Raw genomic sequence first — 23,958 nt, forward strand, 5'->3', positions numbered from 1 at the left:
GCTTGCTAGCACCATCTACCGACGCCAACCGCGAACCAGCCACTACAACTATTGATTTCTTCCTTGTCGATTTCAACAGTAGCTTGCGGTGTCTTCTAGCGGAGGGGAAAATCTATTGGTACAAAGATTAGCTTCCTCGATCCATCGGCAACAAATCTATGGCAGCAGTAAGATCCGGCTAGCACTTTTTTTCAGCCACTCCTCTTGACTGAGGATCAACATCGGCTGTGAAGTGAGGTAAGAGTAGCTAATTGATCTTTGTTGTCGATCGTGGATGGAATAGAATGTTGTAATTAGTTGATCATGTGTAGATTGATAAATAGGAGGTTAATCAATAGTCGTATTCGATTATGATTTTCCTAAATAGGGTTGAAGATTTGATTTAGCTAATTAATTTATATGTAATTAGCTAAATTTGTATATCATGTATTATAGAATTTTGGTTCAAGATGGTGTCTCGACGAGGGATCTATTTCGGATACGATCCTCTTATTGGAGGCCGGTACCTTGACTTATCTTTTAGATAATGTCATGTTGATATGCCTAGTAAATTTTAACAAGTAGTAATAATTATATTTATATCTGCATCTGTATGTCACTATTTGTTTTCGAGCATGTTTTGTAATGACCCACCTTCTACACTACTACTCTCTAAGGGCGTCCATTACTTATATAATACTCTACTTACTAGTGTCACTTATGCTATTATTAGCAACACTTAGATTTATCACGGCCCCAGAGGAATTCCTACCGAAAAATTTCGGCAGAGTCTCCCCTGTACCGGTGACAAAATCAACAATACATGCAAAATAATACCATCAGCCACAGGCGTCTGGAACATATATCAAACAACTCACGCAGTAAATAATCCAAAATAAAAGAGAACTATACTAGAAATCATCACACAAGATCACAATTCATCTACTATGTCCTAATAACATCAAGATAACATATACCATCCCAAATACTTCTGACATAGCAAAAGGAAAAGAAAACTAAAAGAAACTCCTTTCTAGTCCCAAGGCTTCCATAATATAGGCATCGCACATCCACCACACATCTCCTTGTCGCCTTCCTTCTAACTATAGCTTCCCTTTACCTTTATCTGCAGTAGGAGGAAATGCAATTATAAGCGAAATGCTTAGTAAGTACTAAACTATCTCACAAAAACTCGAAGTGCATTGAATATAAAGGTGCTAAAACTGAAATGCTAAAAGAAAGCTACTCATGCTCATCTAATAGCAAAGTACTCAAATAAACTGCATACTCATGATATACCAGAATAAAGCTGAATACTGGAAATAAAACTAATCATGCTCACTAAACTGATAAGAAAAGTAATGAAACTAATGTTGTATGCTTAGAATTAAAGGAACTAAACTTGGCTGATTCTAAACATAGGTGATACTTGTTTCATTTACTTATAGTTTCATACTTGAAATTAATACTTAACCTTCTTCTTCTCTTTCTTGGGCCCAGGCTTAGTACCATCTTATGCGCGCTCTCTAATAGTGACTAAGGTAGCGAGCCTCCAGTCCTATGAGGATAAAGACCTTGGTCTTACCAGGACCAAGACCTTGGAATTGATCACCTGGATTTGTTTAACGATAACCTTGGAAGTCGGGTACTAGCCTCTTACTTTAAATTTCTTGTTATCTTTATACTCTTATATTAAAATGCCTTGGCATTTGTTTTAACCACTTGGTGTGGTTTTGATCTTAATTTCTGGAATTCGGAATCAATTTAAGACTGGGTCTTTTCTTACTTATTGCTTCCCATAATCTCCTAGAAGAGCTTACTAGAACACTGTAAAATTTTCTAAAGAATTTCACAACAAGAAACCGAATGTGAACTTAAATAATAGCTGAAGCATAAAGCATAAAAATTTCTAAATGCATTCAAATGTAAGCGTGTCGTAGTTCTAGAACAACTAAGCTAACTAGAACATGTTGATCTGCTATACATGCAATTTGTCGCAACTAAACCACCAAAGCCTAATTTGCAAGTTAAAGCTACGATTTATCATGCAAACCTTCTAGAAAAGAACTAAACTCAACAATCACTAGCATACCTAGCACATGTTATAGAATAGCTACGCCACTGATTTGAAACTCATGGCAGGAAACAACATAACAGGTAATCTAAACATTTCTTACTGTGCTTACATGCTAAGAATTAAAGTGAACTCCTTCTATACAATTAAACTCGAACAATAAACTAGCATGCTTAACATGTATGCCACGGAAGGTAAGTAATGGAAAGGAAGACCCTAACTTATAATCCTGTTCAACAGCAAACCCAAGCAAGAAACTTTCGGTACAGCAACTTAGCATGGAAATTTGACATAGCAACTTCTAAAAGGAAACCCAACATAGAAATTTCAACACAGCAACCCTAGCTTATTCAAAAGGGAAACCCTAGCATAGAAATCTGAAAACCTAATGCCCTAACATGGCAAATTTGGTACAACACACCTTAGCACAGCAATTTAGCACAGCAAACGCAAACCCTAGCATATACTTCTACTCGGCACAGCAAGATCTGGAAGCAAGGTAACAAAACCCAAAAAGGAATTCAGAGCAACTCCTACCACAAGTGAGTAGTACTTACATCACTGTTCTTGGACTTACAACCATAGGGAAGCTTCTAGGGTTTCGGCTAGTTTGTGATCTTGGTGTTCCCTTCGTGTCCGCGCGTCCTCCTTGACGAGACGAGCTCGAATCCGAGAAGAGCTCACCGATTCACCCCGTGGCTGGCTGTTGGAGACAAAGCCTTCGCCTTGTCTTCATTTTCGCCCGAGAGGAAATCGCCGTCGCGCGCGTGAGGTGTTAGAGTGTATACTAAAAGTCTAGCTTTTGGTATAAACATTTATCTAGAAATAAGAATCACATTGGTCAAATTTCTACATTTATGATAAATGTAGTTGCTCAATTAATTTATATTGTAGATAACATGGTGTGTGGTGTCACATACAGAAGATCATGTTATCGGTTCCTTATAAATTATAAACAGTTGCTCACGACCAAGATGGAAAGGAACAAACCATTGGAAGGTCGTAGTGTAATTAGGTATTAGTTTATCTTAACTATATAATTACACTAGTACACTTAGAGTGTATTGAGTAGGACCATTTGAGGTCGTTCCTTTTATATTGACTTTATAAAGGAACAAAGACCTCAGTTATTATGAAAGTGTGTGCTCTTAATCCTAATATAATAACAAGCACATATATTTGATATTTATTTCTTTAATTTGTCAATGGTGAGATTTAGTTCGATAAATCAATAAACCCGATAAGTTGGGAAATGATATCACTTATAGTGTGTGTTGTTGATTATAGAAGGAAACTGTGTCCTAGTGATCTAGGTTGAGAATGTCCCCAAGAGAAGCTCATAAGGATTGTCATGTTAAACCCTGCAGGTGGACTTAGTCCGACATGACGATAAAGTTGAGTGGTACTACTCTTGGAGCTAGATATTAATTAAGTGAGTTGTCAGTAACTTACTTAATTAGTGGACATTTGTTATCTTAAACACAGGGAGACTAACATACTCATAATAAGAAGGAGCCCAAAATGTAATTTGGGATTGGTGCGGTAGTTCAATAATAGTTCTTTAGTGGAATGAATTATTATTGATGAAATTAAGTTGTGTGTTCGGGGCAAATACGGGATGCTTAATTTCATCGGGAGACCAAAACCAATTCCTCCTCTCGGTCTCTATCGTAGCCTCTAGTATATAGAGATTTATACCCACCGCATACCCACCTTCTTACCCATCCAATGGGGCCGGCCAAGCTAGCTTGGAACCCAAGCTAGGGCCAGCCAAGATCAAGTGGATGAGTCATGTAGGTGGCCGGCCAAAGCTTGGGTCCCAAGCTTAGGTGGCCGGCCACTAGAATATTAAAAAGGATTTTTATTAAAATTATTTCTTATGTGGATATCATGATTTTAAAAGAGAGTTTAAAAATTAAAAATTTCCTTTTATAGCTTTCTACAAAAGATTAAGAGAAGAGATTAATCTCTTTCCTTATTTGTAGTTTAAAAGGATGGTTTTAATTTTTGGTAAAAACTTTCCTTTTTTGTAAATCATCTATATGTTTAAAAGAGAGTTTAAAATTTGAAATCTTTCCTTATTTGTTTATTAAAGGAGGATTTTAAATTTTAAGAAAACTTTCCTTTTTAATCATGTTCATGATTTAAAAGAGAGTTTAAAATTAAATATTCTCTTTTATAAGTTTCTACAAAAGATTAAGAAAAGATTTGATATCTTTCCTTATTTGTAGATTAAAAGAGATTTTAATTTATAGAGATAACTTTCTTTTTATCCACATGTTTAAAAGAAAGATTTTAATTTATTAAATTTTCTTTTTATAAACCTATCATGAAGGGATAAAAATTATTGAGAAATTTTTATAAATTTCCGGAAGCAAATAAGGAAGTTTTAATTGGTGTTTAAAATTTTATTTGCTTGGAGATTTGTATAATGGCCGGCCATTGTAAATTGAGAAGAGAAAAATTATTTTTAATTAAATAAATTTTCCTTTTCGTGGCAAAAGAATTAAGGAAGTTTTTATTTAAATTTCCTTATTTGCCAAGACCAAGGATTATAAAAGAGGGGGTAGAGGTGCCTTCATTGTAGAAGAACTCTATTATTTTTCTCCCTCTTTTCTTCTTTGGGTGAGGCTGGCCCTTTCTTTCCTCTCCTCTCCTTTGTGTGGCCGAAACCTACTCATGGTGGAGATAGCTTTGGTGGCCGGATCTAAGAAGGAGAAGAAGGAGAGAAAAGAAGCCTCTTTTCTAGCATCCCTTGGAGCATGATGGTGGTGGCCGAACCTCTTCATCCTAGAAGAAGTTTTGATGGCCGAAACTTGCTGTTGGTGCAACCTTAGGTCAAGGTTGACCTGGTTGACCCTACTCGAGTTGACGTGACTCGAGTTGTATTTTGATGTTTGACTTGGGGAGATTGTCGGTGCAACCTTAGGTCAAGGTTGACCTAGTTGTGTTGCATGTTGATGTTTGACACTCGTGAGAGAGTTCTATTCTTGATGTGGGACAAGAATAGATGTTTGGGAGATTATTGGTGCAACCGTAGGTCAGGGTTGACCTGGTTGACCTGATTCGGGAAAAGTCCAAGTATGGAGACTTGGCACGGAAAAGTCCAAGCAGGGAGCTTGGCACGCGAAAAGTCCAAGTATGGAGACTTGGCACTGGAAAAGTCCAAGTATGGAGACTTGGCACTGGAAAAGTCCAAGTATGGAGACTTGGCACGGGGAAAGTCCTGGTGAGTGAAGCCAGGCAGTGGGAAAGTCCTAACTGGGATGTTAGGCAGTTGGAAAGTCCTGGTGAGTGAAGCCAGGTAGTGGGAAAGTCCTAACTGGGATGTTAGGCAGTGTGGAAATCCTGGTGAGTGAAGCCAGGTGGAAAGTCCTGGTGAGTAAAGCCGGGCAAGGGAAAATCCAGATGGATCAGGGATGATCGGACTTCTGGTATTGGAAAGTCCAAGTAGGTCAAAGGGATTGACCGGACACTTGGCAGGGAGTTCTAGCAGGTCAAGGGAGTGACCAGATGCTAGGGATGAAGTACCAATAGGTCAAGGTTGACCGGATATTGGTTTGGAAGTCTTGGGACTTGGTTTGGGCAAAAACCAAGCTCTGGATCGGTCACCAGACCGATCCAGTGATACCTTGTTTGCTCCGATCGGTCCGTGACCGATCGATATCGAACTCTGTTGACATCGATCGGTGACCGATCAGCAACAGGCGAAAAAAAGCGGTGATCGGTCCGCGATCAGTTACGTCCCTGATCGGTGGGGACCGATCGAGACGATGTCGCGGAAGCACAGCCAGAGTTGATCGGTGGACCGATCAGTTGCTCTGATCGGTCCACGCCGTCGAGCACGCATGAAGGTTACGTGCACTAACGGTCGATGCGGGGACCGATCGGCCTGATCGGTCCGTAGACCGATCAGGGTTCTAGCCGTTGCGACGCAACGGCTAGTTTCTTCGCTGTCTTCTTCGCAGGTATAAAGGGGTCGAGGGCTGCTGCTGCGCGACAACTTCTTCCTCTTCTTTCTACTGAGCTGCTGTTGTGCTCTTGAGCTTTGTTGAGTTCCGAAGCTTCGTGTGAGCTTCTGCGACTGGTTTCCTGCTGTTGTAGGCGTCGCTTGAAGCTGCTGCTTCATCCAGTCGAAGAGAAGGCAAGTAAGCGAAGGTTTTACAGTTGTATTGTATTTTGCTTCTTGCTGTATACTCCTTCTTGTATTGCTTTTGCAAAACTTTGTGGCGAGGTTTCTCCACCCAGAAGGAGTGATTATTAGCCGGTTCTCCGGGGACTCATCCACCGACGGATTGATAGGGCTCGTCCACCTTACGGACACGCCGAGGAGTAGGAGTTTATCTCCGAACCTCGTTACATCGACGCGTTGAGGTTTGATCTTCTTGTTTTCGTTTCTTGTTCTTATTTCCGCTGCGCTAACCCTAGTTTGTAGAAAGAAACGCGAACGATTTGGGGCGGCTATTCACACCCCCCTCTCTAGCCGAGGACCATCGATCCCAACACTTGCAAGGAAGAAGAAGGTGCTTGGTGGTTCTCATCTCGGAAGATCGTTGCCCACACAACGTCCGAGGTTAGAAGAGGAATACGGTAGAAGATTAAGAGGTTTTTCTAAAAGGTATAACTAGTATTTTTCTTTCCGCATCATACTAGTTATTTTTGGAAATAATACTAAATACAAGAGGCATACGATTCTAGTGTTTCGAATTTGTTTTCGATATAGTGTTCTTTTGTTTTTCTTTTCCTTGTGATTTGATTGTTCTTTTCGGTTGACCTAAAGTTATTTTAGGAAATTAAATATTAGCTTTCCTTAAAAGGTTTTGTCTAGTCGGTGGAGGTTGCTCCCATATCCAAGAAGGCCATGTGACTTGCCACGTCAGTACTGGGAACCAATTTTGGAAATTAATATTTAATGGAATTAATAACTTAGGTGATTTGGATCAAACGTGTTAAGTTCCGCAGGAGATCCAAGTCAAAACCTAAAAGAACAAATAGATTAAGTTTTGGATCAAACTTGTTAAGTTCCGCAGGCGATCCAAAATTTAATTTAAAAGAACACATGGTAGCTAGGAAAAGGTTCAGACCTTTGTATAAAATTTTTGTACAGTGGAACCTCTAGTTTTCCGAGTAGCAACCTACAATTGGTATCAGAGCTAGGGTTTAGCCTCTGTGTATTTGGTATTAGTTTAATTATGCACATGTCATACATAATTTAGGCAAGTTAATAGTAGGATGTGCTAACTTTGTGGATGCAGGATCCAACTATTATGGCTTATAGTTATTATGTGTGTGATTGGACCCTTGGACATGTCAAGGGCATTTTATTGTGTGTGCATGATTGTATTATAAAATACAGCAGGAGCTGTATTTAGTTTTATTAGGATTTTATTTTTGATCTAGTTACATGTACATTCCTTTTATGGAATATAGGATCGATGGATGTAAATTTTATTTTATGTTCGATCTAGTTTACATGTACATTCCTTCGAGGAATATAGGATCAAAATGTAAAATTCTATTTATGTCGCGGATCGAATCTTACAAAGCGTGGAACTTTCTAAGAACCAGAGGCGCAGCGGAACTAGGAGCAAGATGGATGGCAGTGGCCAAATATGGCAACAGCTTGGGATGACAACACACGGAGGACAACAAGAGATAAAAGCCATAATAGTTGAAAATTAGATTTTCTATTTATTGCTTTTATATTGTGCTGTGTGTGCATGTTAGTTTACATATTTAGTAGGCTAGCATAGTTAAAATTCCTCGTTTATAAATAACTAAGTGGGAGAGGGATTTTTAAGTAAATCCCATGGTCTCCATTACTAGTTTGTAAGTGATGCAAACAAGCTTGCGCGTTGGCTCTGAGTGCCTTCCTCCATAACGGATGAGCTTGTTTGTGGATCACTAGAACATACTTCCATTTTTGGATGACTATAGGAAGTTAATTAAGAGCGTGTGATCTTCCCCAACGGAAGGGGCATAATCTTATTAATGGACATAGTGTCAAGTAATGGTATACACTTAGACACATCTAATAGTATCCTCCCCATCGGAGTCACTGCTATTATTTGTGTGACCAAATGATACCAACTATTAATTTTATTTGTCAAAAAGTTAGGTTGACAAGATAATAAAATTAATGGGTTAAAACCCTCCTTTTACAAATGTTGAATTTGTATACGTCCACACTAACGTGGCATGCAAAATTCACGGTGTTTGAGGTGTTGGTGAATTTAAATAATATTGTTTGAGGAATCAATATTTTTTAAAATTCAAAAGTTTTTGACCAAATATTTGATCAAAGACAGATCAACTATTAATTTTATTCGTCATAAAGTAAAGTTGACGAGATAATAAAATTAATGAATAAAATCTCCTCTTCAATTTTGTATACGTCCACACTATCGTGGCATACAAAATTCATGGGGATTTTTAAGGAGTTGATCTTGACCAAGTATTTTTGTGATTCTTAGGATTTAAAATGTTTGTCAATCCCCTAGTAGTCATACTATAAGAACGACTTAGTAATCCCAATTGTAATGATTAGAAATAGGACTTGGACATTAAGGTAGACTGTCTTCTTAGAACTAAGAACAATATAAGTGTATTTAATTCATTAGTTGAAACATGTTTAGTGGTGTTATCTACCAGAACCTGGAGTGTAGATATAGATGCCATTAATCATGTCCGCAATTCATTGCAGGGTTCCAGGAAACCCGACAACTAAATGAAAATTAAAACACCGTCTACATGGGCACTACTGTAAAAATGGTAGCTGTTGCAGTGGGAGATGTTTATCTTTTGATAAGAATAAAACATGGATTTTTGAGTAATTGTCTTTACGCACCAAGTTTAGAAAGAACTAGTTTTCAGTTTCTAAACTATTCAAAGAACTTGATATTCTGCCTCTTTTAAATAACAAAGTTGTTATTAAGAAAAAGAGGGAAGTTATCTGTTCTGGTACGTTGGTTGACAATTTATAAATCCAATAACTCTCACGATGCAACAAATGGAAATTAGTAACACATCTTCTAACTTTAAGAGAAAGTAACCTTCAAAAATGAACCAATTATATCTTTGGCTTCTAAGGCTAGGTTATATTAACTTGAGTAGGATTCATTGGTAGCTGATGAACTTTTGGGTTCATTAGTAGTGGAAATCTTTCCAACCTACGAGTCTTACTTGGAAGGAAAAATAACTAAGAAGCTTTTAAGTCTAAGGGGTATGGAGTCAAAGATATATTGGAATTGGTTCATTCTGATTTGTGTGATCCTATGAGCATCCAGGCAAGAGGTTGTTTCAAATATTTCATCTATTTTATAGACAACTATTTGAGATATGGATATATTTACTTGATGTGCCGCAAGTCTAAGTGCTTTGATTAGTTCAAAGAGTACGAGGCTGATGTGGAGAAATGACAAAGTAAAAGTATCAAGACACTACGGTAAGATCGTAGTGGCAAGTACCTCTTGGGATAATTTAGGAGTCATTTATCAGAAGTAGGGATTGAATCCCAACTAACTACACCTGGTATACCCCAACAGAATGGTGTAGGAAAAGGAAGGTATAGGACTCTTATGGAAATAAGTAGATTGATGAGTTATTAAGAATATTATCAAAATCATTTTAAGGATATACTCTGGAAACTGGAGTGAATATAGTACCTTCTAAAGTCAGAACTCTCTATTCATATAGAATTGCTGAATAGGCGTAAGCCTATTTCGAAGCATATTCGGATTCGGGTAATCCAGCACATATGCAGAAGAGAGACAATGATAAGTTGGACAGGAATTCACTTGTTTGCGGGTTATCCTAGTGAAATGAAAGTAGGTTTATAGTCTTAAAAATCAGAAGGTCATTGTTAGCCTCAATGACCGATTTTTAAAAAAAGGACTATGTAATAAACCATGTGCCCATAAGAAAATTTGTTCTTAAGGAAATAATAAAAGGCATGTCTAATCTAGTACCAACTGTACAAGATGAGATACCACAAGGAAACTGCAACACGTATCACAAATGATACACAATTACAGAAAGTGCCTTATCGTAGTGGGAGGGTTGTTAGACAACCTAAAAAGATTCATGTTTTGGGAGAGTTTTTGGACTCGATCCCTGGAGGACATGAACCTGATCTCCGGACATATGACGAAGCACTCCAAGATAAAGATGCAATATCTTGGCAAAGAGTAATGAATAACAGAATTAGAATATATGTATTCTAATAAAATCTGGAAGCTTGTAGAACCACCAAATGGTGTAAAAGCCTTTGGGTATAAAAAGGTCTATAATAGGGATAGACAGGAAGGTAGAAACTTTTAAAGCAAGGCTAGATGAAAAAGGAAACTTTTTCACTAGTAGCCATGCTTAAGTCTATCCGGATTCTTTTATCTATTTGGTAAGTGGATGTCAAGACAACATTCCTTAATGGAAGTCTTGAAGAAAGCATCCATATAAAGTAACCAGAAGGGTTCATTGCAAAGGGCTAAGAGCATCTTGTGTGCAAGCTCAATCAGTCTATGGACTGATACAACGCTTCAAGGTCTTGGAACATCCAGTTTATAAAAGTAATCCAGACCTTTGGATTCATTTAGTAACTGGATAAGTCTTGTGTATACAAAAGGTGTGATGGAAGCGTGGTGGTATTTCTTGTACTATACGTAGATAACATTTTTAGTAGTTGGAAACAATATCAAAATGTTGTCAGAAGTAAGGGTATGGTTGTCCAAACAATTCGATATAAAGGACTTGGGAGAATGTATATATTCTTGAGATCAAAGTAATAAGGGATCGCAAGAAAAGAATATTTTACTTATTCCAAGCTTCATACATCGGAAAAATCCTTGCTCGTTTTAAGCATGCAAAACTCCAAGAAAGGTTTCTTACTTTTTAAGGATGGAGTAACTTTATCTAAAGATATGTCTCTGTAGACATCAAAGGAGATAAAGGAAATAAAGGCAGTTCTTTATGCTTCGGCTATCGGAAGCCTAATATATGCTATGCACGAGATCAGAAATCTGTTTTGCCAAGGGCATAGTTAGCAGATATCAAAGTAACCCTGGACAAGGACAGTGGACTGCAGTAAAGCATATATTGAATTACCTTAGAGGCACTAGAGATTATATGCTAGCTTACAAGGCAGTTAATTTGGTCCTAGTGGGTTGCATGGATTTTGGCTTCCAATCGGATAGGGATAATAATAAGTCAACCTCGGGATTTTGTGTTTACTTTAGGAGGTAAAGTCATAACTATGGAAGAGTGATAAGCATAGGTGTTTTTCTGGACTCCACCATAGAAGCTTATATATGGCAAGCCTCTGAGGTAGCCATAAAAGCTGAATGACTCAATAATCTCAAGATAGACTTAGATATGATTTCTGGTTTGTCCAAAGATTGTTACAATTTATTGTAATAATGTTGGTGCAGTAGCAAACTCGAAGAAACCATAAGTCTATAAGGCAAGTAAACACAATAGAGCGCAAGTACTACCCAATACAAGAAATTGTATAACGAGGAGAAGTTGTTGCTGCCTAGATTGCATCAGGTGATGACCTATAGATCCTTTCACTAAGGTCCTTAAGGCAAGAGCTTTTGATGGGCATGTTGAAGGGTTGGGAATCAGATGTATGGCAGCAGATATGACAGCTTAGTCTTTTAGTATAAGTGGGAGATTGTTAGAGTGTATACTAAAAGTCTAGCTTTTGGTATAAACATTTATCTAGAAATAAGAATCACATTGGTCAAATGTCTACATTTATGATAAATGTAGTTGCTCAATTAATTTATATTGTAGATAACATGGTGTGTGGTGTCACATACATAAGATCATGTTATCGGTTCCTTATAAATTATAAACAGTAGCTCACGACTAAGATGGAAAGGAACAAACGATTGGAAGGTTGTAGTGTAATTAGGTATTAGTTTATCTTAACTATATAATTACACTAGTACACTTAGAGTGTATTGAGTAGGACCATTTGAGTTCGTTCCTTTTATACTGACTTTATAAAGGAACAAAGACCTCAGTTATTATGGAAGTGTGTGCTCTTAATCCTAATATAATAACAAGCACATATATTTGATATTTATTTCTTTAATTTGTCAATGGGTGAGATTTAGTTCGATAAATCAATAAGCCCGATAAGTTGGGAAATGATATCACTTATAGTGTGTGTTGTTGATTATAGAAGGAAATTGTGTCCTAGTGATCTAGGTTGAGAATGTCCCCAAGAGGAGCTCATAAGGATTGTCATGTTAAACCCTGCAGGTGGACTTAGTCCGACATGACGATAAAGTTGAGTGGTACTACACTTGGAGCTAGATATTAATTAAGTGAGTTGTCAGTAACTTACTTAATTAGTGGACATTTGTTATCTTAAAAACAGGGAGACTAACATACTCATAATAAGAAGGAGCCCAAAATGTAATTTGGGATTGGTGCGGTAGTTCAATAATAGTTCTTTAGTGGAATGAATTATTATTGATGAAATTAAGTTGTGTGTTCGGGGCGAACACGGGATGCTAAATTTCATCGGGAGACCAAAACCAATTCCTCCTCTCGGTCCCTATTGTAGCCTCTAGTATATAGAGATTTATACCCACCGCATACCCACCTTTTTACCCATCCAATGGGGCCGGCCAAGCTAGCTTGGAACCCAAGCTAGGGCCGGCCAAGATCAAGTGGATGAGTCATGTAGGTGGCCGGCCAAAGCTTGGGTCCCAAGCTTAGGTGGCCGGCCACTAGAATATTAAAAAGGATTTTTATTAAAATTATTTCTTTTGTGGATATCATGATTTTAAAAGAGAGTTTAAAAATAAAAAATTTCCTTTTATAGCTTTCTACAAAAGATTAAGAGAAGAGATTAATCTCTTTCCTTATTTGTAGTTTAAAGGGATGGTTTTAATTTTTGGTAAAAATTTCCTTATTTGTAAATCATCTATATGTTTAAAAGAGAGTTTAAAATTTGAAATCTTTCCTTATTTGTTGATTAAAGGAGGATTTTAAATTTTAAGAAAACTTTCCTTTTTAATCATGTTCATGATTTAAAAGAGAGTTTAAAATTAAATATTCTCTTTTATAAGTTTCTACAAAAGATTAAGAAAAGATTTGATATCTTTCCTTATTTGTAGATTAAAAGAGATTTTAATTTATAGAGATAACTTTCTTTTTATCCACATGTTTAAAAGAAAGATTTTAATTTATTAAATTTCCTTTTTATAACCCAATCATGAAGGGATAAAAATTATTGAGAAAGTTTTATAAATTTCCGGAAGCAAATAAGGAAGTTTTAATTGGTGTTTAAAATTTTATTTGCTTGGAGATTTGTATAATGGCCGGCCATTGTAAATTGAGAAGAGAAAAATTATTTTTAATTAAATAAATTTTCCTTTTCATGGAAAAAGAATTAAGGAAGTTTTTATTTAAATTTCCTTATTTGCCAAGACCAAGGATTATAAAAGAGGGGGTAGAGGTGCCTTCATTGTAGAAGAACTCTATTATTTTTCTCCCTCTTTTCTTCTTTGGGTGAGGCCAGCCCTTTCTTTCCTCTCCTCTCCTTTGTGTGGCCGAAACCTACTCATGGTGGAGATAGCTTTGGTGGCCGGATCTAAGAAGGAGAAGAAGGAGAGAAAAGAAGCCTCTTTTCTAGCATCCCTTGGAGCATGATGGTGGTGGCCGAACCTCTTCATCCTAGAAGAAGTTTTGATGGCCGAAACTTGCAAGGAAGAAGAAGGTGCTTGGTGGTTCTCATCTCGGAAGATCGTTGCCCACACAACGTCCGAGGTTAGAAGAGGAATACGGTAGAAGATCAAGAGGTTTTTCTAAAAGGTATAACTAGTATTTTTCTTTCCGCATCATACTAGTTATTTTTGGAAATAATACTAAATACAAGAGGCATACGATTCTAGTGTTTCGAATTTGTTTTCGATATAGTGTTCTTTTGTTTTTCTTTTCCTTGTGATTTGATTGTTCTTTTCGGTTGACCTAAAGTTATTTTAGGAAATTAAATATTAACTTTCCTTAAAAGGTTTTGTCTAGTCGGTGGTGGTTGCTCCCATATCCAAGAAGGTCATGTGCCTCGCCACGTCAGTACAGGGAACCAATTTTGGAAATTAATATTTAATGAAATTAATAACTTAGGTGATTTGGATCAAACGTGTTAAGTTCCGCAGGAGATCCAAGTCAAAACCTAAAAGAACAAATAGATTAAGTTTTGGATCAAACGTGTTAAGTTCCGCAGGCGATTCAAAATTTAATTTAAAAGAACACATGGTAGCTAGGAAAAGGTTCAGACCTTTGTACAAAATTTTTGTACAGTGGAACCTCTAGGTTTTCCGAGTAGCAACCAACATGAGGGAGAAGGAAAATTAGGTTTCGTCTAAAACCTTAGTCCTCCTTTTAATACCTAAAATTTTTGTCACCAACTACTACTTAAATATATTCGCTTCCCTTCTTAATCACAAAACAACCGTGGAACAGTTGGTTGGCTGGGTTTTGATCGGGCCAAAGGCCTGGGCTTCGATCCTCAGCCGCGCCCCTTTTTATGTCAATTTATTTTAAATGTTCCAACTATAGCTTAAATACCATTTGGTTCGGGTTTTACTAAGAAACCTGCGACTGGTCTGTTGGTTAAGCGAATCTCTGCTTAACCCGAGGTTTCCGGTTCAAATCTCGGCTTGGACATTTTTTTGTCAAAAATCTCTTTCGTTTTGTAAAAATACCAAACGACCTCTAAAAATTACATCAAAATACTCTAAAAATTTTTAAAAATCTCTAGAATATTTTAAAAGCATTTCCCAATATTTTTAAGGACATTTAGAACTCTAAATAGGGAAAGTTGGGTCGTTACAATCCCCATACCTTATAAAAAGTTCGTCCTCGAACTTAGAATAGTTCTGGATATTTCTGTCTCATACTGTCCTCACACTCCCAAGTAACTTCCTCGTGCTTCTGGTTCTGCCAGATGACCTTCACTTGTGGTACCTCTTTATTCCTTAGCCTCTTAACTTCTCTATCCACTATCTGTGTAGGTCTGCTCTCATAGCTAAGATCCTCTTGAATCTGCACTGACTGAGGCTCAATCATTTGGCTAGGGTCATGGAGACACTTCTTTAGCATGGAGACGTGAAAACATTATGTATTGCTGACATGTCTTGTGGTAAGTCCAGCTTGTAAGCTACTTTCCCAATCCTCTCTATGATCAGGTAAGGTCCTACATAGCGGGGACTTAATTTGCCCTTCTTGCCAAATCTCATCACTCCCTTCATAGGAGCAACTTTGAGAAAGACTGAATCCCCTACTTGAAATTCAAGTGGCCTACGGCGTGTGTCAGCATAACTCTTCTGTCTACTCTGGGCAGTCTCAATCCTCTGTCTGATCTTCTGGATAGCCTGAGTGGTTTCTTCTATCATCTCAGTCTGGATGCCCAGCTCTACTTCCTTTTCTCTTCTTTCACCTGCTTCTTGCTAGCAAATGGGTGATTTGTACTTCCTGCCATACAACGCCTCATAAGGTGCCATCTTGATGGTGGCCTGATAGCTATTGTTGTAGGCAAACTCAGCTAGGCATAGATACTTGCACCAACTTCCCTTGAAATCTAGCGCACAAGCCCTGAGCATATCTTTTAAAATTTGATTCACTCGCTCTGTCTGTCCATCAGTCTGAGGATGGAAGACTGTGCTGAACTTGAGTTTGATGCCTAGTGCATTCTGAACACACTCCCAAAAGTGTGAGGTGAAGCGCCCATCTCTATCAGAAACTGTAAGATATCGAAAAATTAAATAATAAATATTATTGGACGGGACAAATTTTATTGGATATTTCCAGAATTTTTAGAAATTTTTCGGGATTTAAACGGAGTCCGTATGATCCGTTTTGAGGAGATGGATTCGGGGAACAAAGGAGACCTATTTGGATACCTAATTAAGTGGGAGTTGATTTAGGAATGGACTTAGACTTTAATTAATCAAATCTAGGTTTAAATCCCAATTTCCCTAATTTTTTCCCCCGATTCTTATTCTCTTCCTCCCCGATTTCCTTCTGCCCGAAACTCCCCTTCCTCTCTCGCGCTCTCTCCTCGCCTGATCGCCGGTCGCCGCGAGCCCACCGCCGGCAACAATCTCTTTCTCCAGCGTGTCTCGGCTGAGCCTTCTCCCCCTCTCGTAACTCTGCCCTAGATCGCCAACCGCGCCTCCTCACGCCATCGCCCGACGCTATGCCACAGCAGTCGCCGGTGAAGCTCGGTGTTGCGATTATCCGAGGGTTGGCTTACCATGTCTCTCTCTCCCTCGATTTATTGGCCGTGCCCTAGTTGTTCTTGCATCGTTTCTGCCCAATTTCGGCGGACACCGCCCAACGCCGTGCCGCTGTCGTCGGAGGAAGGATCGACGCAAAGGGGAGGTTAGGGCTAACTCTCCATCTCGCTTGGGGACCTCGATCAGTGCCGCTACCAGTAGGGGTGGCATCTCCTCTCCTCTCTCGGCTAGGAGCACTGCAATCCACGGTGTTGATGCTGTCAATCGCCAGCACTGATCCACGCCAACACCCGAGCCCTAACCGCTTCCTTATCATCGGATTCTCTATGGATCAACGAGGACCATTGCCCTAGTTCCTTCCTCCGATCACTAAATCATGCCCTAGCACTGCCGCTGCCCTTCCTTGTCCTAGATCAACATCACGGTAGTTGGAGGGATCCTTCTTTGTGTGATTTCAGATCTGGATTTAGGGTAAGTATGTAGACTTTGATTGATAGCAGGAGGAGTTCTTTCTTGGTTATCTTGTTGGGCTGATTTCATGTCCTGGAATTTCGGTGGCAGATTTAAGGGGGGCTGGATTTGCTGTGGCGATTCTTCTTCAGCTGAGGATTGAATGAGGAAGGCTATTAAGGTTAGTTTTTATGGTTAACATTGATCCGGTCAATGAATATATTGATACTAGCTTTAGTATGTGTTATTATGTGGTGGTTTGGTTAGTTGTTGATGGTGAGATAGGTAGATGTGGATTTATGGTGGAGATTTGATTTTAATGATAGATTATTGTGGGTTGATATCATTATGTGGTGGATTGGTTTAGTAGTGATGGATTGTAGAAATTTATTCAAGTTGTTTTGGAGTTAATCTATAATGGTTATTCGGTGAATGATTTATACAGATAGATACATGATCATTATTGGTGTTGATGAATTGATAAGGATTGGTATTGTATTATGTTGGAGATTTTGTGATTTGTGGGTGCTTGGATAAATTGTGATCGGTGGATTTAGAAGGGGTTTATAATGAGGTTGATTAATGGATGAATTAGGGTAGGTTGTTATGTTGGATTTAATATCGTATTGGATTTGGATCACTAGGTGGAGTTAAACATGATCGTTATTGGTATGTGTTGGATTGATTGAGGATTGTTTGGAGGATTAATCAGAGATCAGATTTAGTTGGAGTGATCCTAATTGGGTTAGGCTTTTATTTAGCTGTTTGATTCATATGAATTTAGCTAAATGAAATATATCTATTGATTTATACAGGACTTTGATGTGGGATGTTCATCACGATGTGGGATTTATGTTATCATGATCGACAGATAAAGGCGGGTATTTCTTCCTTGGCCTCTACGTAGTTTTTCTTGATCTTAGTGCATGGCTATTATGTGATGGTTTAGGCTGCTTTATCTTATATCCTGATCGGTTGCTGTTTTTCCTGCATGATACTTATGCTTGACCCTTGTGATGATCTATTTAATTCATATACAGTCTCCACTCTTGATATCTACTCTGTTGTGATTACACGTGTAGAGTATGTCTTGTAGGGATTGTCGGGCTGTTAGTATTACCATGCTGATTGGGTACATAATGTGGATTGTATGTAGCTTGGTATGTGTTTTGGGAGTCATCATGTTGACCCTACATTTGCATGTTGTATGTACACACGTGTTTGGTTATGTACTTTTGGAGGAGTTATGTTGATTGTATGTTTGTGGTTTGTACACGTGTCTGATGTGTTTATTATTAGAGGATACATGTTGATTGTATTTACTATCTGTGCATATGCGTCCAGGGGGATTATTGGAGATTTTTGGTTGATTATACGTGTGTAGTTGTGTACATGTGTTCGGTGGGATGTGTGGATTTATCATGATGATTATACTCATGTTGTGGGGTATTTAGGTGGATTTAGAGTTGCATGGATGATGATGGTGTTCGTATCATGATTATATATATATCATGTCATCATTCATTGCATACTGATGACTATTGTTTCCCTTGTGGTGAGAGAGTCGTCGGTTGTTTATAGCTGCCCATTCGGCCACTGTTGGAGAGTGGTAGCTAGGAGTGGAGCTAGTCCTGTCGTGCTCATTCAGCCGCTCAGTGTTCTGTCAGCCTCGACCACTCTGGAGTAGTGGATCTTGAGGGTACAGTAGTCAGAGGGTTTGAGTTATGAGTGGTCAGGGACCCTTAGCTATGTAGTTAGATAACTACTTAGCTGACCGTCCGCTTCGGGCGCCTATAGCGCTGCATGTACTGGAGGCTAGTACGGTTTGTCATGGACCCAAGCCTCTCGGCCATACAGGGGTCGTGGTGTCTAGAGAGGTGGCGGGGGTGACCATGGAGCATGCATGCACTTTTGCATTTGATGCGCGGTGCATCTTTGGAGATATATTTGCATACATGCCTAGTAGTTACTAGTTGCATGTGTTTGTGGTATGTTGCATTTGTTTGCGATATGATTGTTGCATATGGTTGCCATGCTGCATACATGTCATTTATTTTACATGTATATGCAGTCGTATTTATATTGCACAGGTGTCACGGGTATATCTGTTGCAGATCCAGTGAGTTTACTGATCTTTGTACCTTGCGTCGATTCCAGATTGGGTATGTATCTGTCATCGTGTTAGTTGTGGTTTGTACAGTTATATGTCAGGTGATTATGTCAGATATGTTTAGGTGCATTGATTATGATGGTATGATCATGTTCTTTATTCCCTACTGAGACTGTATACTTGTGATCTCCATGTTGTTTATGGACCATGCACTATCTTGTCTATTACCCGCTGAGTTACCTATACTCACCACCGCATTTGTACATTTATGTTTTCAGGTAGCAGGTAGATGGTTGGTGTGTCGCTTGGAGTATCCTGTCTGCCGGGTCCTACGTCACATCCGAAGACTGTGTTCGTTTTCTATTGTATATTCTTTTCTTATTCGTGGCATTGTATTTGTGTTTAGCCATGTGGCTATCTTATTCTTTTGGTGTTGTATTTGTGTTTAAGTCGTGCCGGCATGCATTGTATCTATTTGTCTTGTGTGGGCTTTCCGTTTTCGTTTTTCCGCTGTGTTGGTTTTTAGTACAGCCGTGTGGGCTGTTTTATATATAACTGCGTGGTTGTGATTGTTTCATTCCAGCCGTGTGGGTTGTTATTATAACTGCGTGGTTGTGTATATAAATATTCCAGCCGCATGTGGCTGATGTATTTTGCTTGTAGTGATGCTTCATATTGTCACCGGTACAGGGGAGACTCTGTCGGATTTTTGTCTGGCAGGGACTCCTTTGGGGCGTGACAGAAACGATAGATTTAGGAACTCCATGAAGTCTGATCACCTCTTTAACGTATAGTTGCGCCAACTGCTCTATAGAGTGGGACATCTTGATGGCTAGAAAATGAGCTGACTTAGTCAATCTGTCCACTACTACCCATATTGCGTCATATCCGTTTGTAGTTCTTGGAAGACCTGTTATGAAGTCCATGGATATATCTTCCCACTTCCACTCTGGTATTGGGAGAGGTTGTAACATTCCTCTTGGTCTCTGGTGTTCTGCTTTGACTCTCTGGCATGTCAGGCAGGTACTGACATACTTAGCAACGTATCTTTTGAGTCCAGACCACCAGAACCTTTGTTTCAAGTCTTGGTACATCTTGGTGGAACCAGGATGCATGGAGTAAGGAGTACTATGAGCTTCTTCTAAAATCTTCTTTCTCAACTCTTCGTCATTGGGGACACAAAGGCGGTTCCCCTGGTAGAGGATTCCACTATCTGATACTCGAAACTCTGAATTTCCCTTTTCTTGTATCCCTTGCTTGATCTTTTGGATATCTGGATCTTCACTTTGCTTTCTCTGTATATCCTCAAGCAAGGTTGACTCTAAGGTCAATGCAGAGAGTTGCCCATAAATAATTTCCATTCCGAAGTCTGTCAACTACTTCTGCAGTGACAGGGCTAATGATGACAAGGACATCAGGGATGCGCTGGATTTTCTGCTTAGTGCATCTGCCACTTTGTTAGCTTTGCCTGGGTGGTAGAGGATTTCACAGTCATAATCTTTGACCAACTCTAGCCACCTACGCTGTCTCATGTTTAAGTCCTTCTGAGTGAAGAAGTACTTAAGACTTTGATGGTCTGTGAAGATTCTGCACTAGACTCCATACAAGTAATGTCGCCAGAGTTTTAGTGCAAAGACCACTGCTTCCAGCTCAAGATCATGAGTGGGGTAGTTCTTCTCATAGTCTTTGAGTTGTCTGGAAGCATAAGCTATAACTTTTCCTTCTTGCATGAGAACATCTCCTAGGCTCATCTTGGAAGCATCACTATAGATATCAAAACTCTTGTCACTCTCTGGAACGGTCAGAATAGGAGCACTGGTCAGTCTCTTCTTCAGCTCTTGGAAACTCTGCTCACATTTGTCTGACCATTCAAACTTCTTGTTCTTCCTGGTGAGGGCTGCTAGTAGAGAAGCTATCCTGGAAAAGTCCTCCACGAATTTTCTGTAGTACCCAGCTAAACCAAGGAAGCTTCTGATCTCCCTGGCGTTCTTGGGTCTACTCCAGTTGTTGACCACTTCTATCTTGGCTGGATCTACTTGAATACCTTCTTTAGAAATAATGTGACCTAGAAATGCCACCTGATTTAACCAGAACTCGCACTTTGAGAATTTAGCATACAGCTGCTTTTGCTGAAGGGTCTGCAGTACTATCCTCAAGTGCGTGTCATGCTCCTATGGGGTTCTTGAATAGACTAGAATGTTGTCGATGAATACGATGACAAATTTGTCAAGGTATTCTTTGAACACTCTGTTCATTAAGTCCATGAAGACCGCTGGTGCATTAGTCACACCAAAAGGCATGACTACAAACTCGTAGTATCCATATCTAGTCCTGAAAGTTGTTCTGGGTATATCTCTTTCTTTCACCTTCAGCTGATGGTACCCAGAGCGCATGTCTATCTTTGAGAACATTGTTGCCCCTTTTAGCTGATCAAATAAGTCGTCGATCCTGGGAAGGGGGTACTTGTTCTTGATTGTTACTTGATTCAGAGCTCTATAATCTATGCACATCCGCATAGATCCGTCCTTCTTCTTGACAAACAACACAGGAGCTCCCCATGGTGAATGACTAGGGCGGATTAAGCCTTTGTCAAGCAGCTCCTGAAGTTGTTCTTGCAACTCTTTCAGCTCCACTAGAGACATGCGGTATGGAGCTTTTGAAATTGGCTCCACTTCTCTGTTGGAAGATAGTCCAGGTAGCCCTTCTGGGAATACCTTTGGATACTCACAGACTACCCGAACATCTTCTTGCTTGGGTCTTTCTTGTTATCTTTGTCCTTCCAGTTCTGATTACTTGACTGGGGTCTCTATTTCCCCACTATCTTATATTCGATCTTGACTGACTTGTATTGCATTTGTTGTGCCTTGATGCTATTCAGATAGTGCTCACTAATACCCTGCTGACCAGCTCTTCACCAATCTGTAGTCGGTGAGTTTCATTACTCACATTAAGTGATATTTCTGGTCTCAGCATTCGGAGCATCAGTCTGACTCGTTCTTTCACTGTACTTACTAACTCTAGGCAAAGGCGAGGTAGCCTGTTGAATCTTTTGACCGCTTCTTCTACTAGTAGGTCACCTTGTCTGAATTCTATAAGCTTTTCATAATGTTTATTGGTGATCCGTTGACGGAAGAATTCTTTGTAAAACTCTATCTCGAAGTCAACCCAGCTCCTCTGGTTGACTACTCTCCTACTCTTAACTCGCTTCTGCCACATACGAGATCTCCAGATAGGCAGAAAGAGGCACACTTAACCTTCTCGACTTCTGGCCAGTCAAGAAGCTCCATTGTGCTCTCTAGTGTTTTAAACCAAGCCTGGGCATCCTAGGGCTCAGTCGTGCCTGAGAAGCTCTCTGGTTTCAGTTTCATCCACTGTATGAGGTAAGCTTCTGGTCTCTGAGGTGCTGTGACGACTCCCAGGGCAGCTGGTGGAACTTCAGTTACCACTGGAGTCACTTCAGAAAGATTGGGCTCAGTTGCTCTGGGAACTTCGTTCTCTCGAGCTGGTTCCTCAGTATGGGCAGTACGGGGGCGCCCTCTTCTTGCCATCTAATTATGAAAAGGAAAAGGCTTGATATCTTCTCTAACCCTTCTAACATACATATATATGGATCAAGAAAGGAGAAACAATAACTTCTATCTTACTTAAGTACTCATAAGCAATTACTCTGTACTGCAGTTAATAATAAGGAAAGCAATAAAAGAAAGAATTTAAATACTTTCTTACTTGAAGATGGCAAGGTTGATGCTGATGTGTGTGTGATGCTGGAGAATGGAAACCTGGCTCTGATACCAACTGTAACAACCCACCTTCTACACTACTACTCTCTAAGGGCGACCATTACTTATATAATACTCTACTTACTAGTGTGACTTATGCTATTATTAGCAACACTTAGATTTATCACGGCCTCAGAGGAATTCCTACCGAAAAATTTCGACAGAGTCACCCCTGTACCGGTGACAAAATCAACAATACATGCAAAATAATACCATCAGCCACAGGTGGCTGGAACATATATCAAACAACTCACGCAGTAAATAATCCAAAACAAAAGAGAACTATACCAGAAATCATCACACAAGATCACAATTCATCTACTATGTCGTAATAACATCAAGATAACATATACCATCCCGAATACTTCTGACATAGCAAAAGGAAAAGAAAACTAACACTACAAGAAAACAGGGCTTTAGAGACGAAAAAATCTGTCTCTGAAAATCATTTTTCCGTCTCTAAAGAAAGTTTGAGACGGAATATTCCGTCTCAAAAATCCGTTAGTGAAAGCCCCGTAGCTAATTTTGAAACGGAAATATTCCGTCTCTAATTTTTGAAACGGATGAAAAAACTGTTTATAAATCTATTTGAAGTTAAATAAATAAAATTAATTTCAAATGTAAATTCTGTCTCTAATTTTGTTTTAAATCTGTTATTAATCCTGTTTATAAATCTGTTTACAATTCTATTTATAAATCCGTATATAATTTTATTTTTAAATTTATCACTAAATATTATTATATTACATTTTTATATTTTTCATCAATATATTTAAATAATTCTTCATTTCAAATAAATTAAAATTATTAAAAAGAAATAACTTCTAAATCCAAATGTATTATACAATTAATATTAAAATAAATAAATATTTACATTATCCAAACAAATTTGACCAATAATCAAACTATAAAGATCAAATTTTCCTAGATATAAATGATTTGTATATTCCATTTCTTGAATCATTTCCTAATCATCTCCTTGAGATTTTCTTCCCTCTATAATAACAAGTTTTTTTTCTCTTTCAATAATTTGTTCCTCTATCCTCGAGCTAATAACATGCATGCCTTCATTTTCTTCTTTTGCCATCCCTGTCTTCGAATTCCATGAGATAAATTGCTTCTCTTGTACAGATTAATGAACCAACCAATTTTGTTGAGAAAATCTAACAAATCAAAATATGAAACAAGTCTTACAATATCAGAATTTTTAATACAAATAAATTAAAATTATACAAAAGTCATAATCAATATCAATGATCATCCACTAATTAGTCCATAGTTGTCAATGCTAAAGAATTAACAAGTCATGAAGACTCT

The 23,958-nt window shown here is 38.6% G+C and overlaps 1 long non-coding RNA gene across 1 annotated transcript; it reads left to right on the forward strand.

The window, feature by feature from the left end:
* Positions 1–16,091: 16,091 nt before the first annotated feature.
* LOC122053578 lies at positions 16,092–17,630 on the forward strand. Its single transcript, XR_006132249.1, has 3 exons — positions 16,092–16,773; positions 16,864–16,933; positions 17,568–17,630. It is a non-coding gene; the product is annotated as an uncharacterized LOC122053578 (long non-coding RNA).
* Positions 17,631–23,958: the final 6,328 nt, after the last annotated feature.

Source organism: Zingiber officinale, chromosome 3A (genome assembly GCF_018446385.1).
Source record: "Zingiber officinale cultivar Zhangliang chromosome 3A, Zo_v1.1, whole genome shotgun sequence".
NCBI classification, from domain to species: Eukaryota; Viridiplantae; Streptophyta; class Magnoliopsida; order Zingiberales; family Zingiberaceae; genus Zingiber; species Zingiber officinale.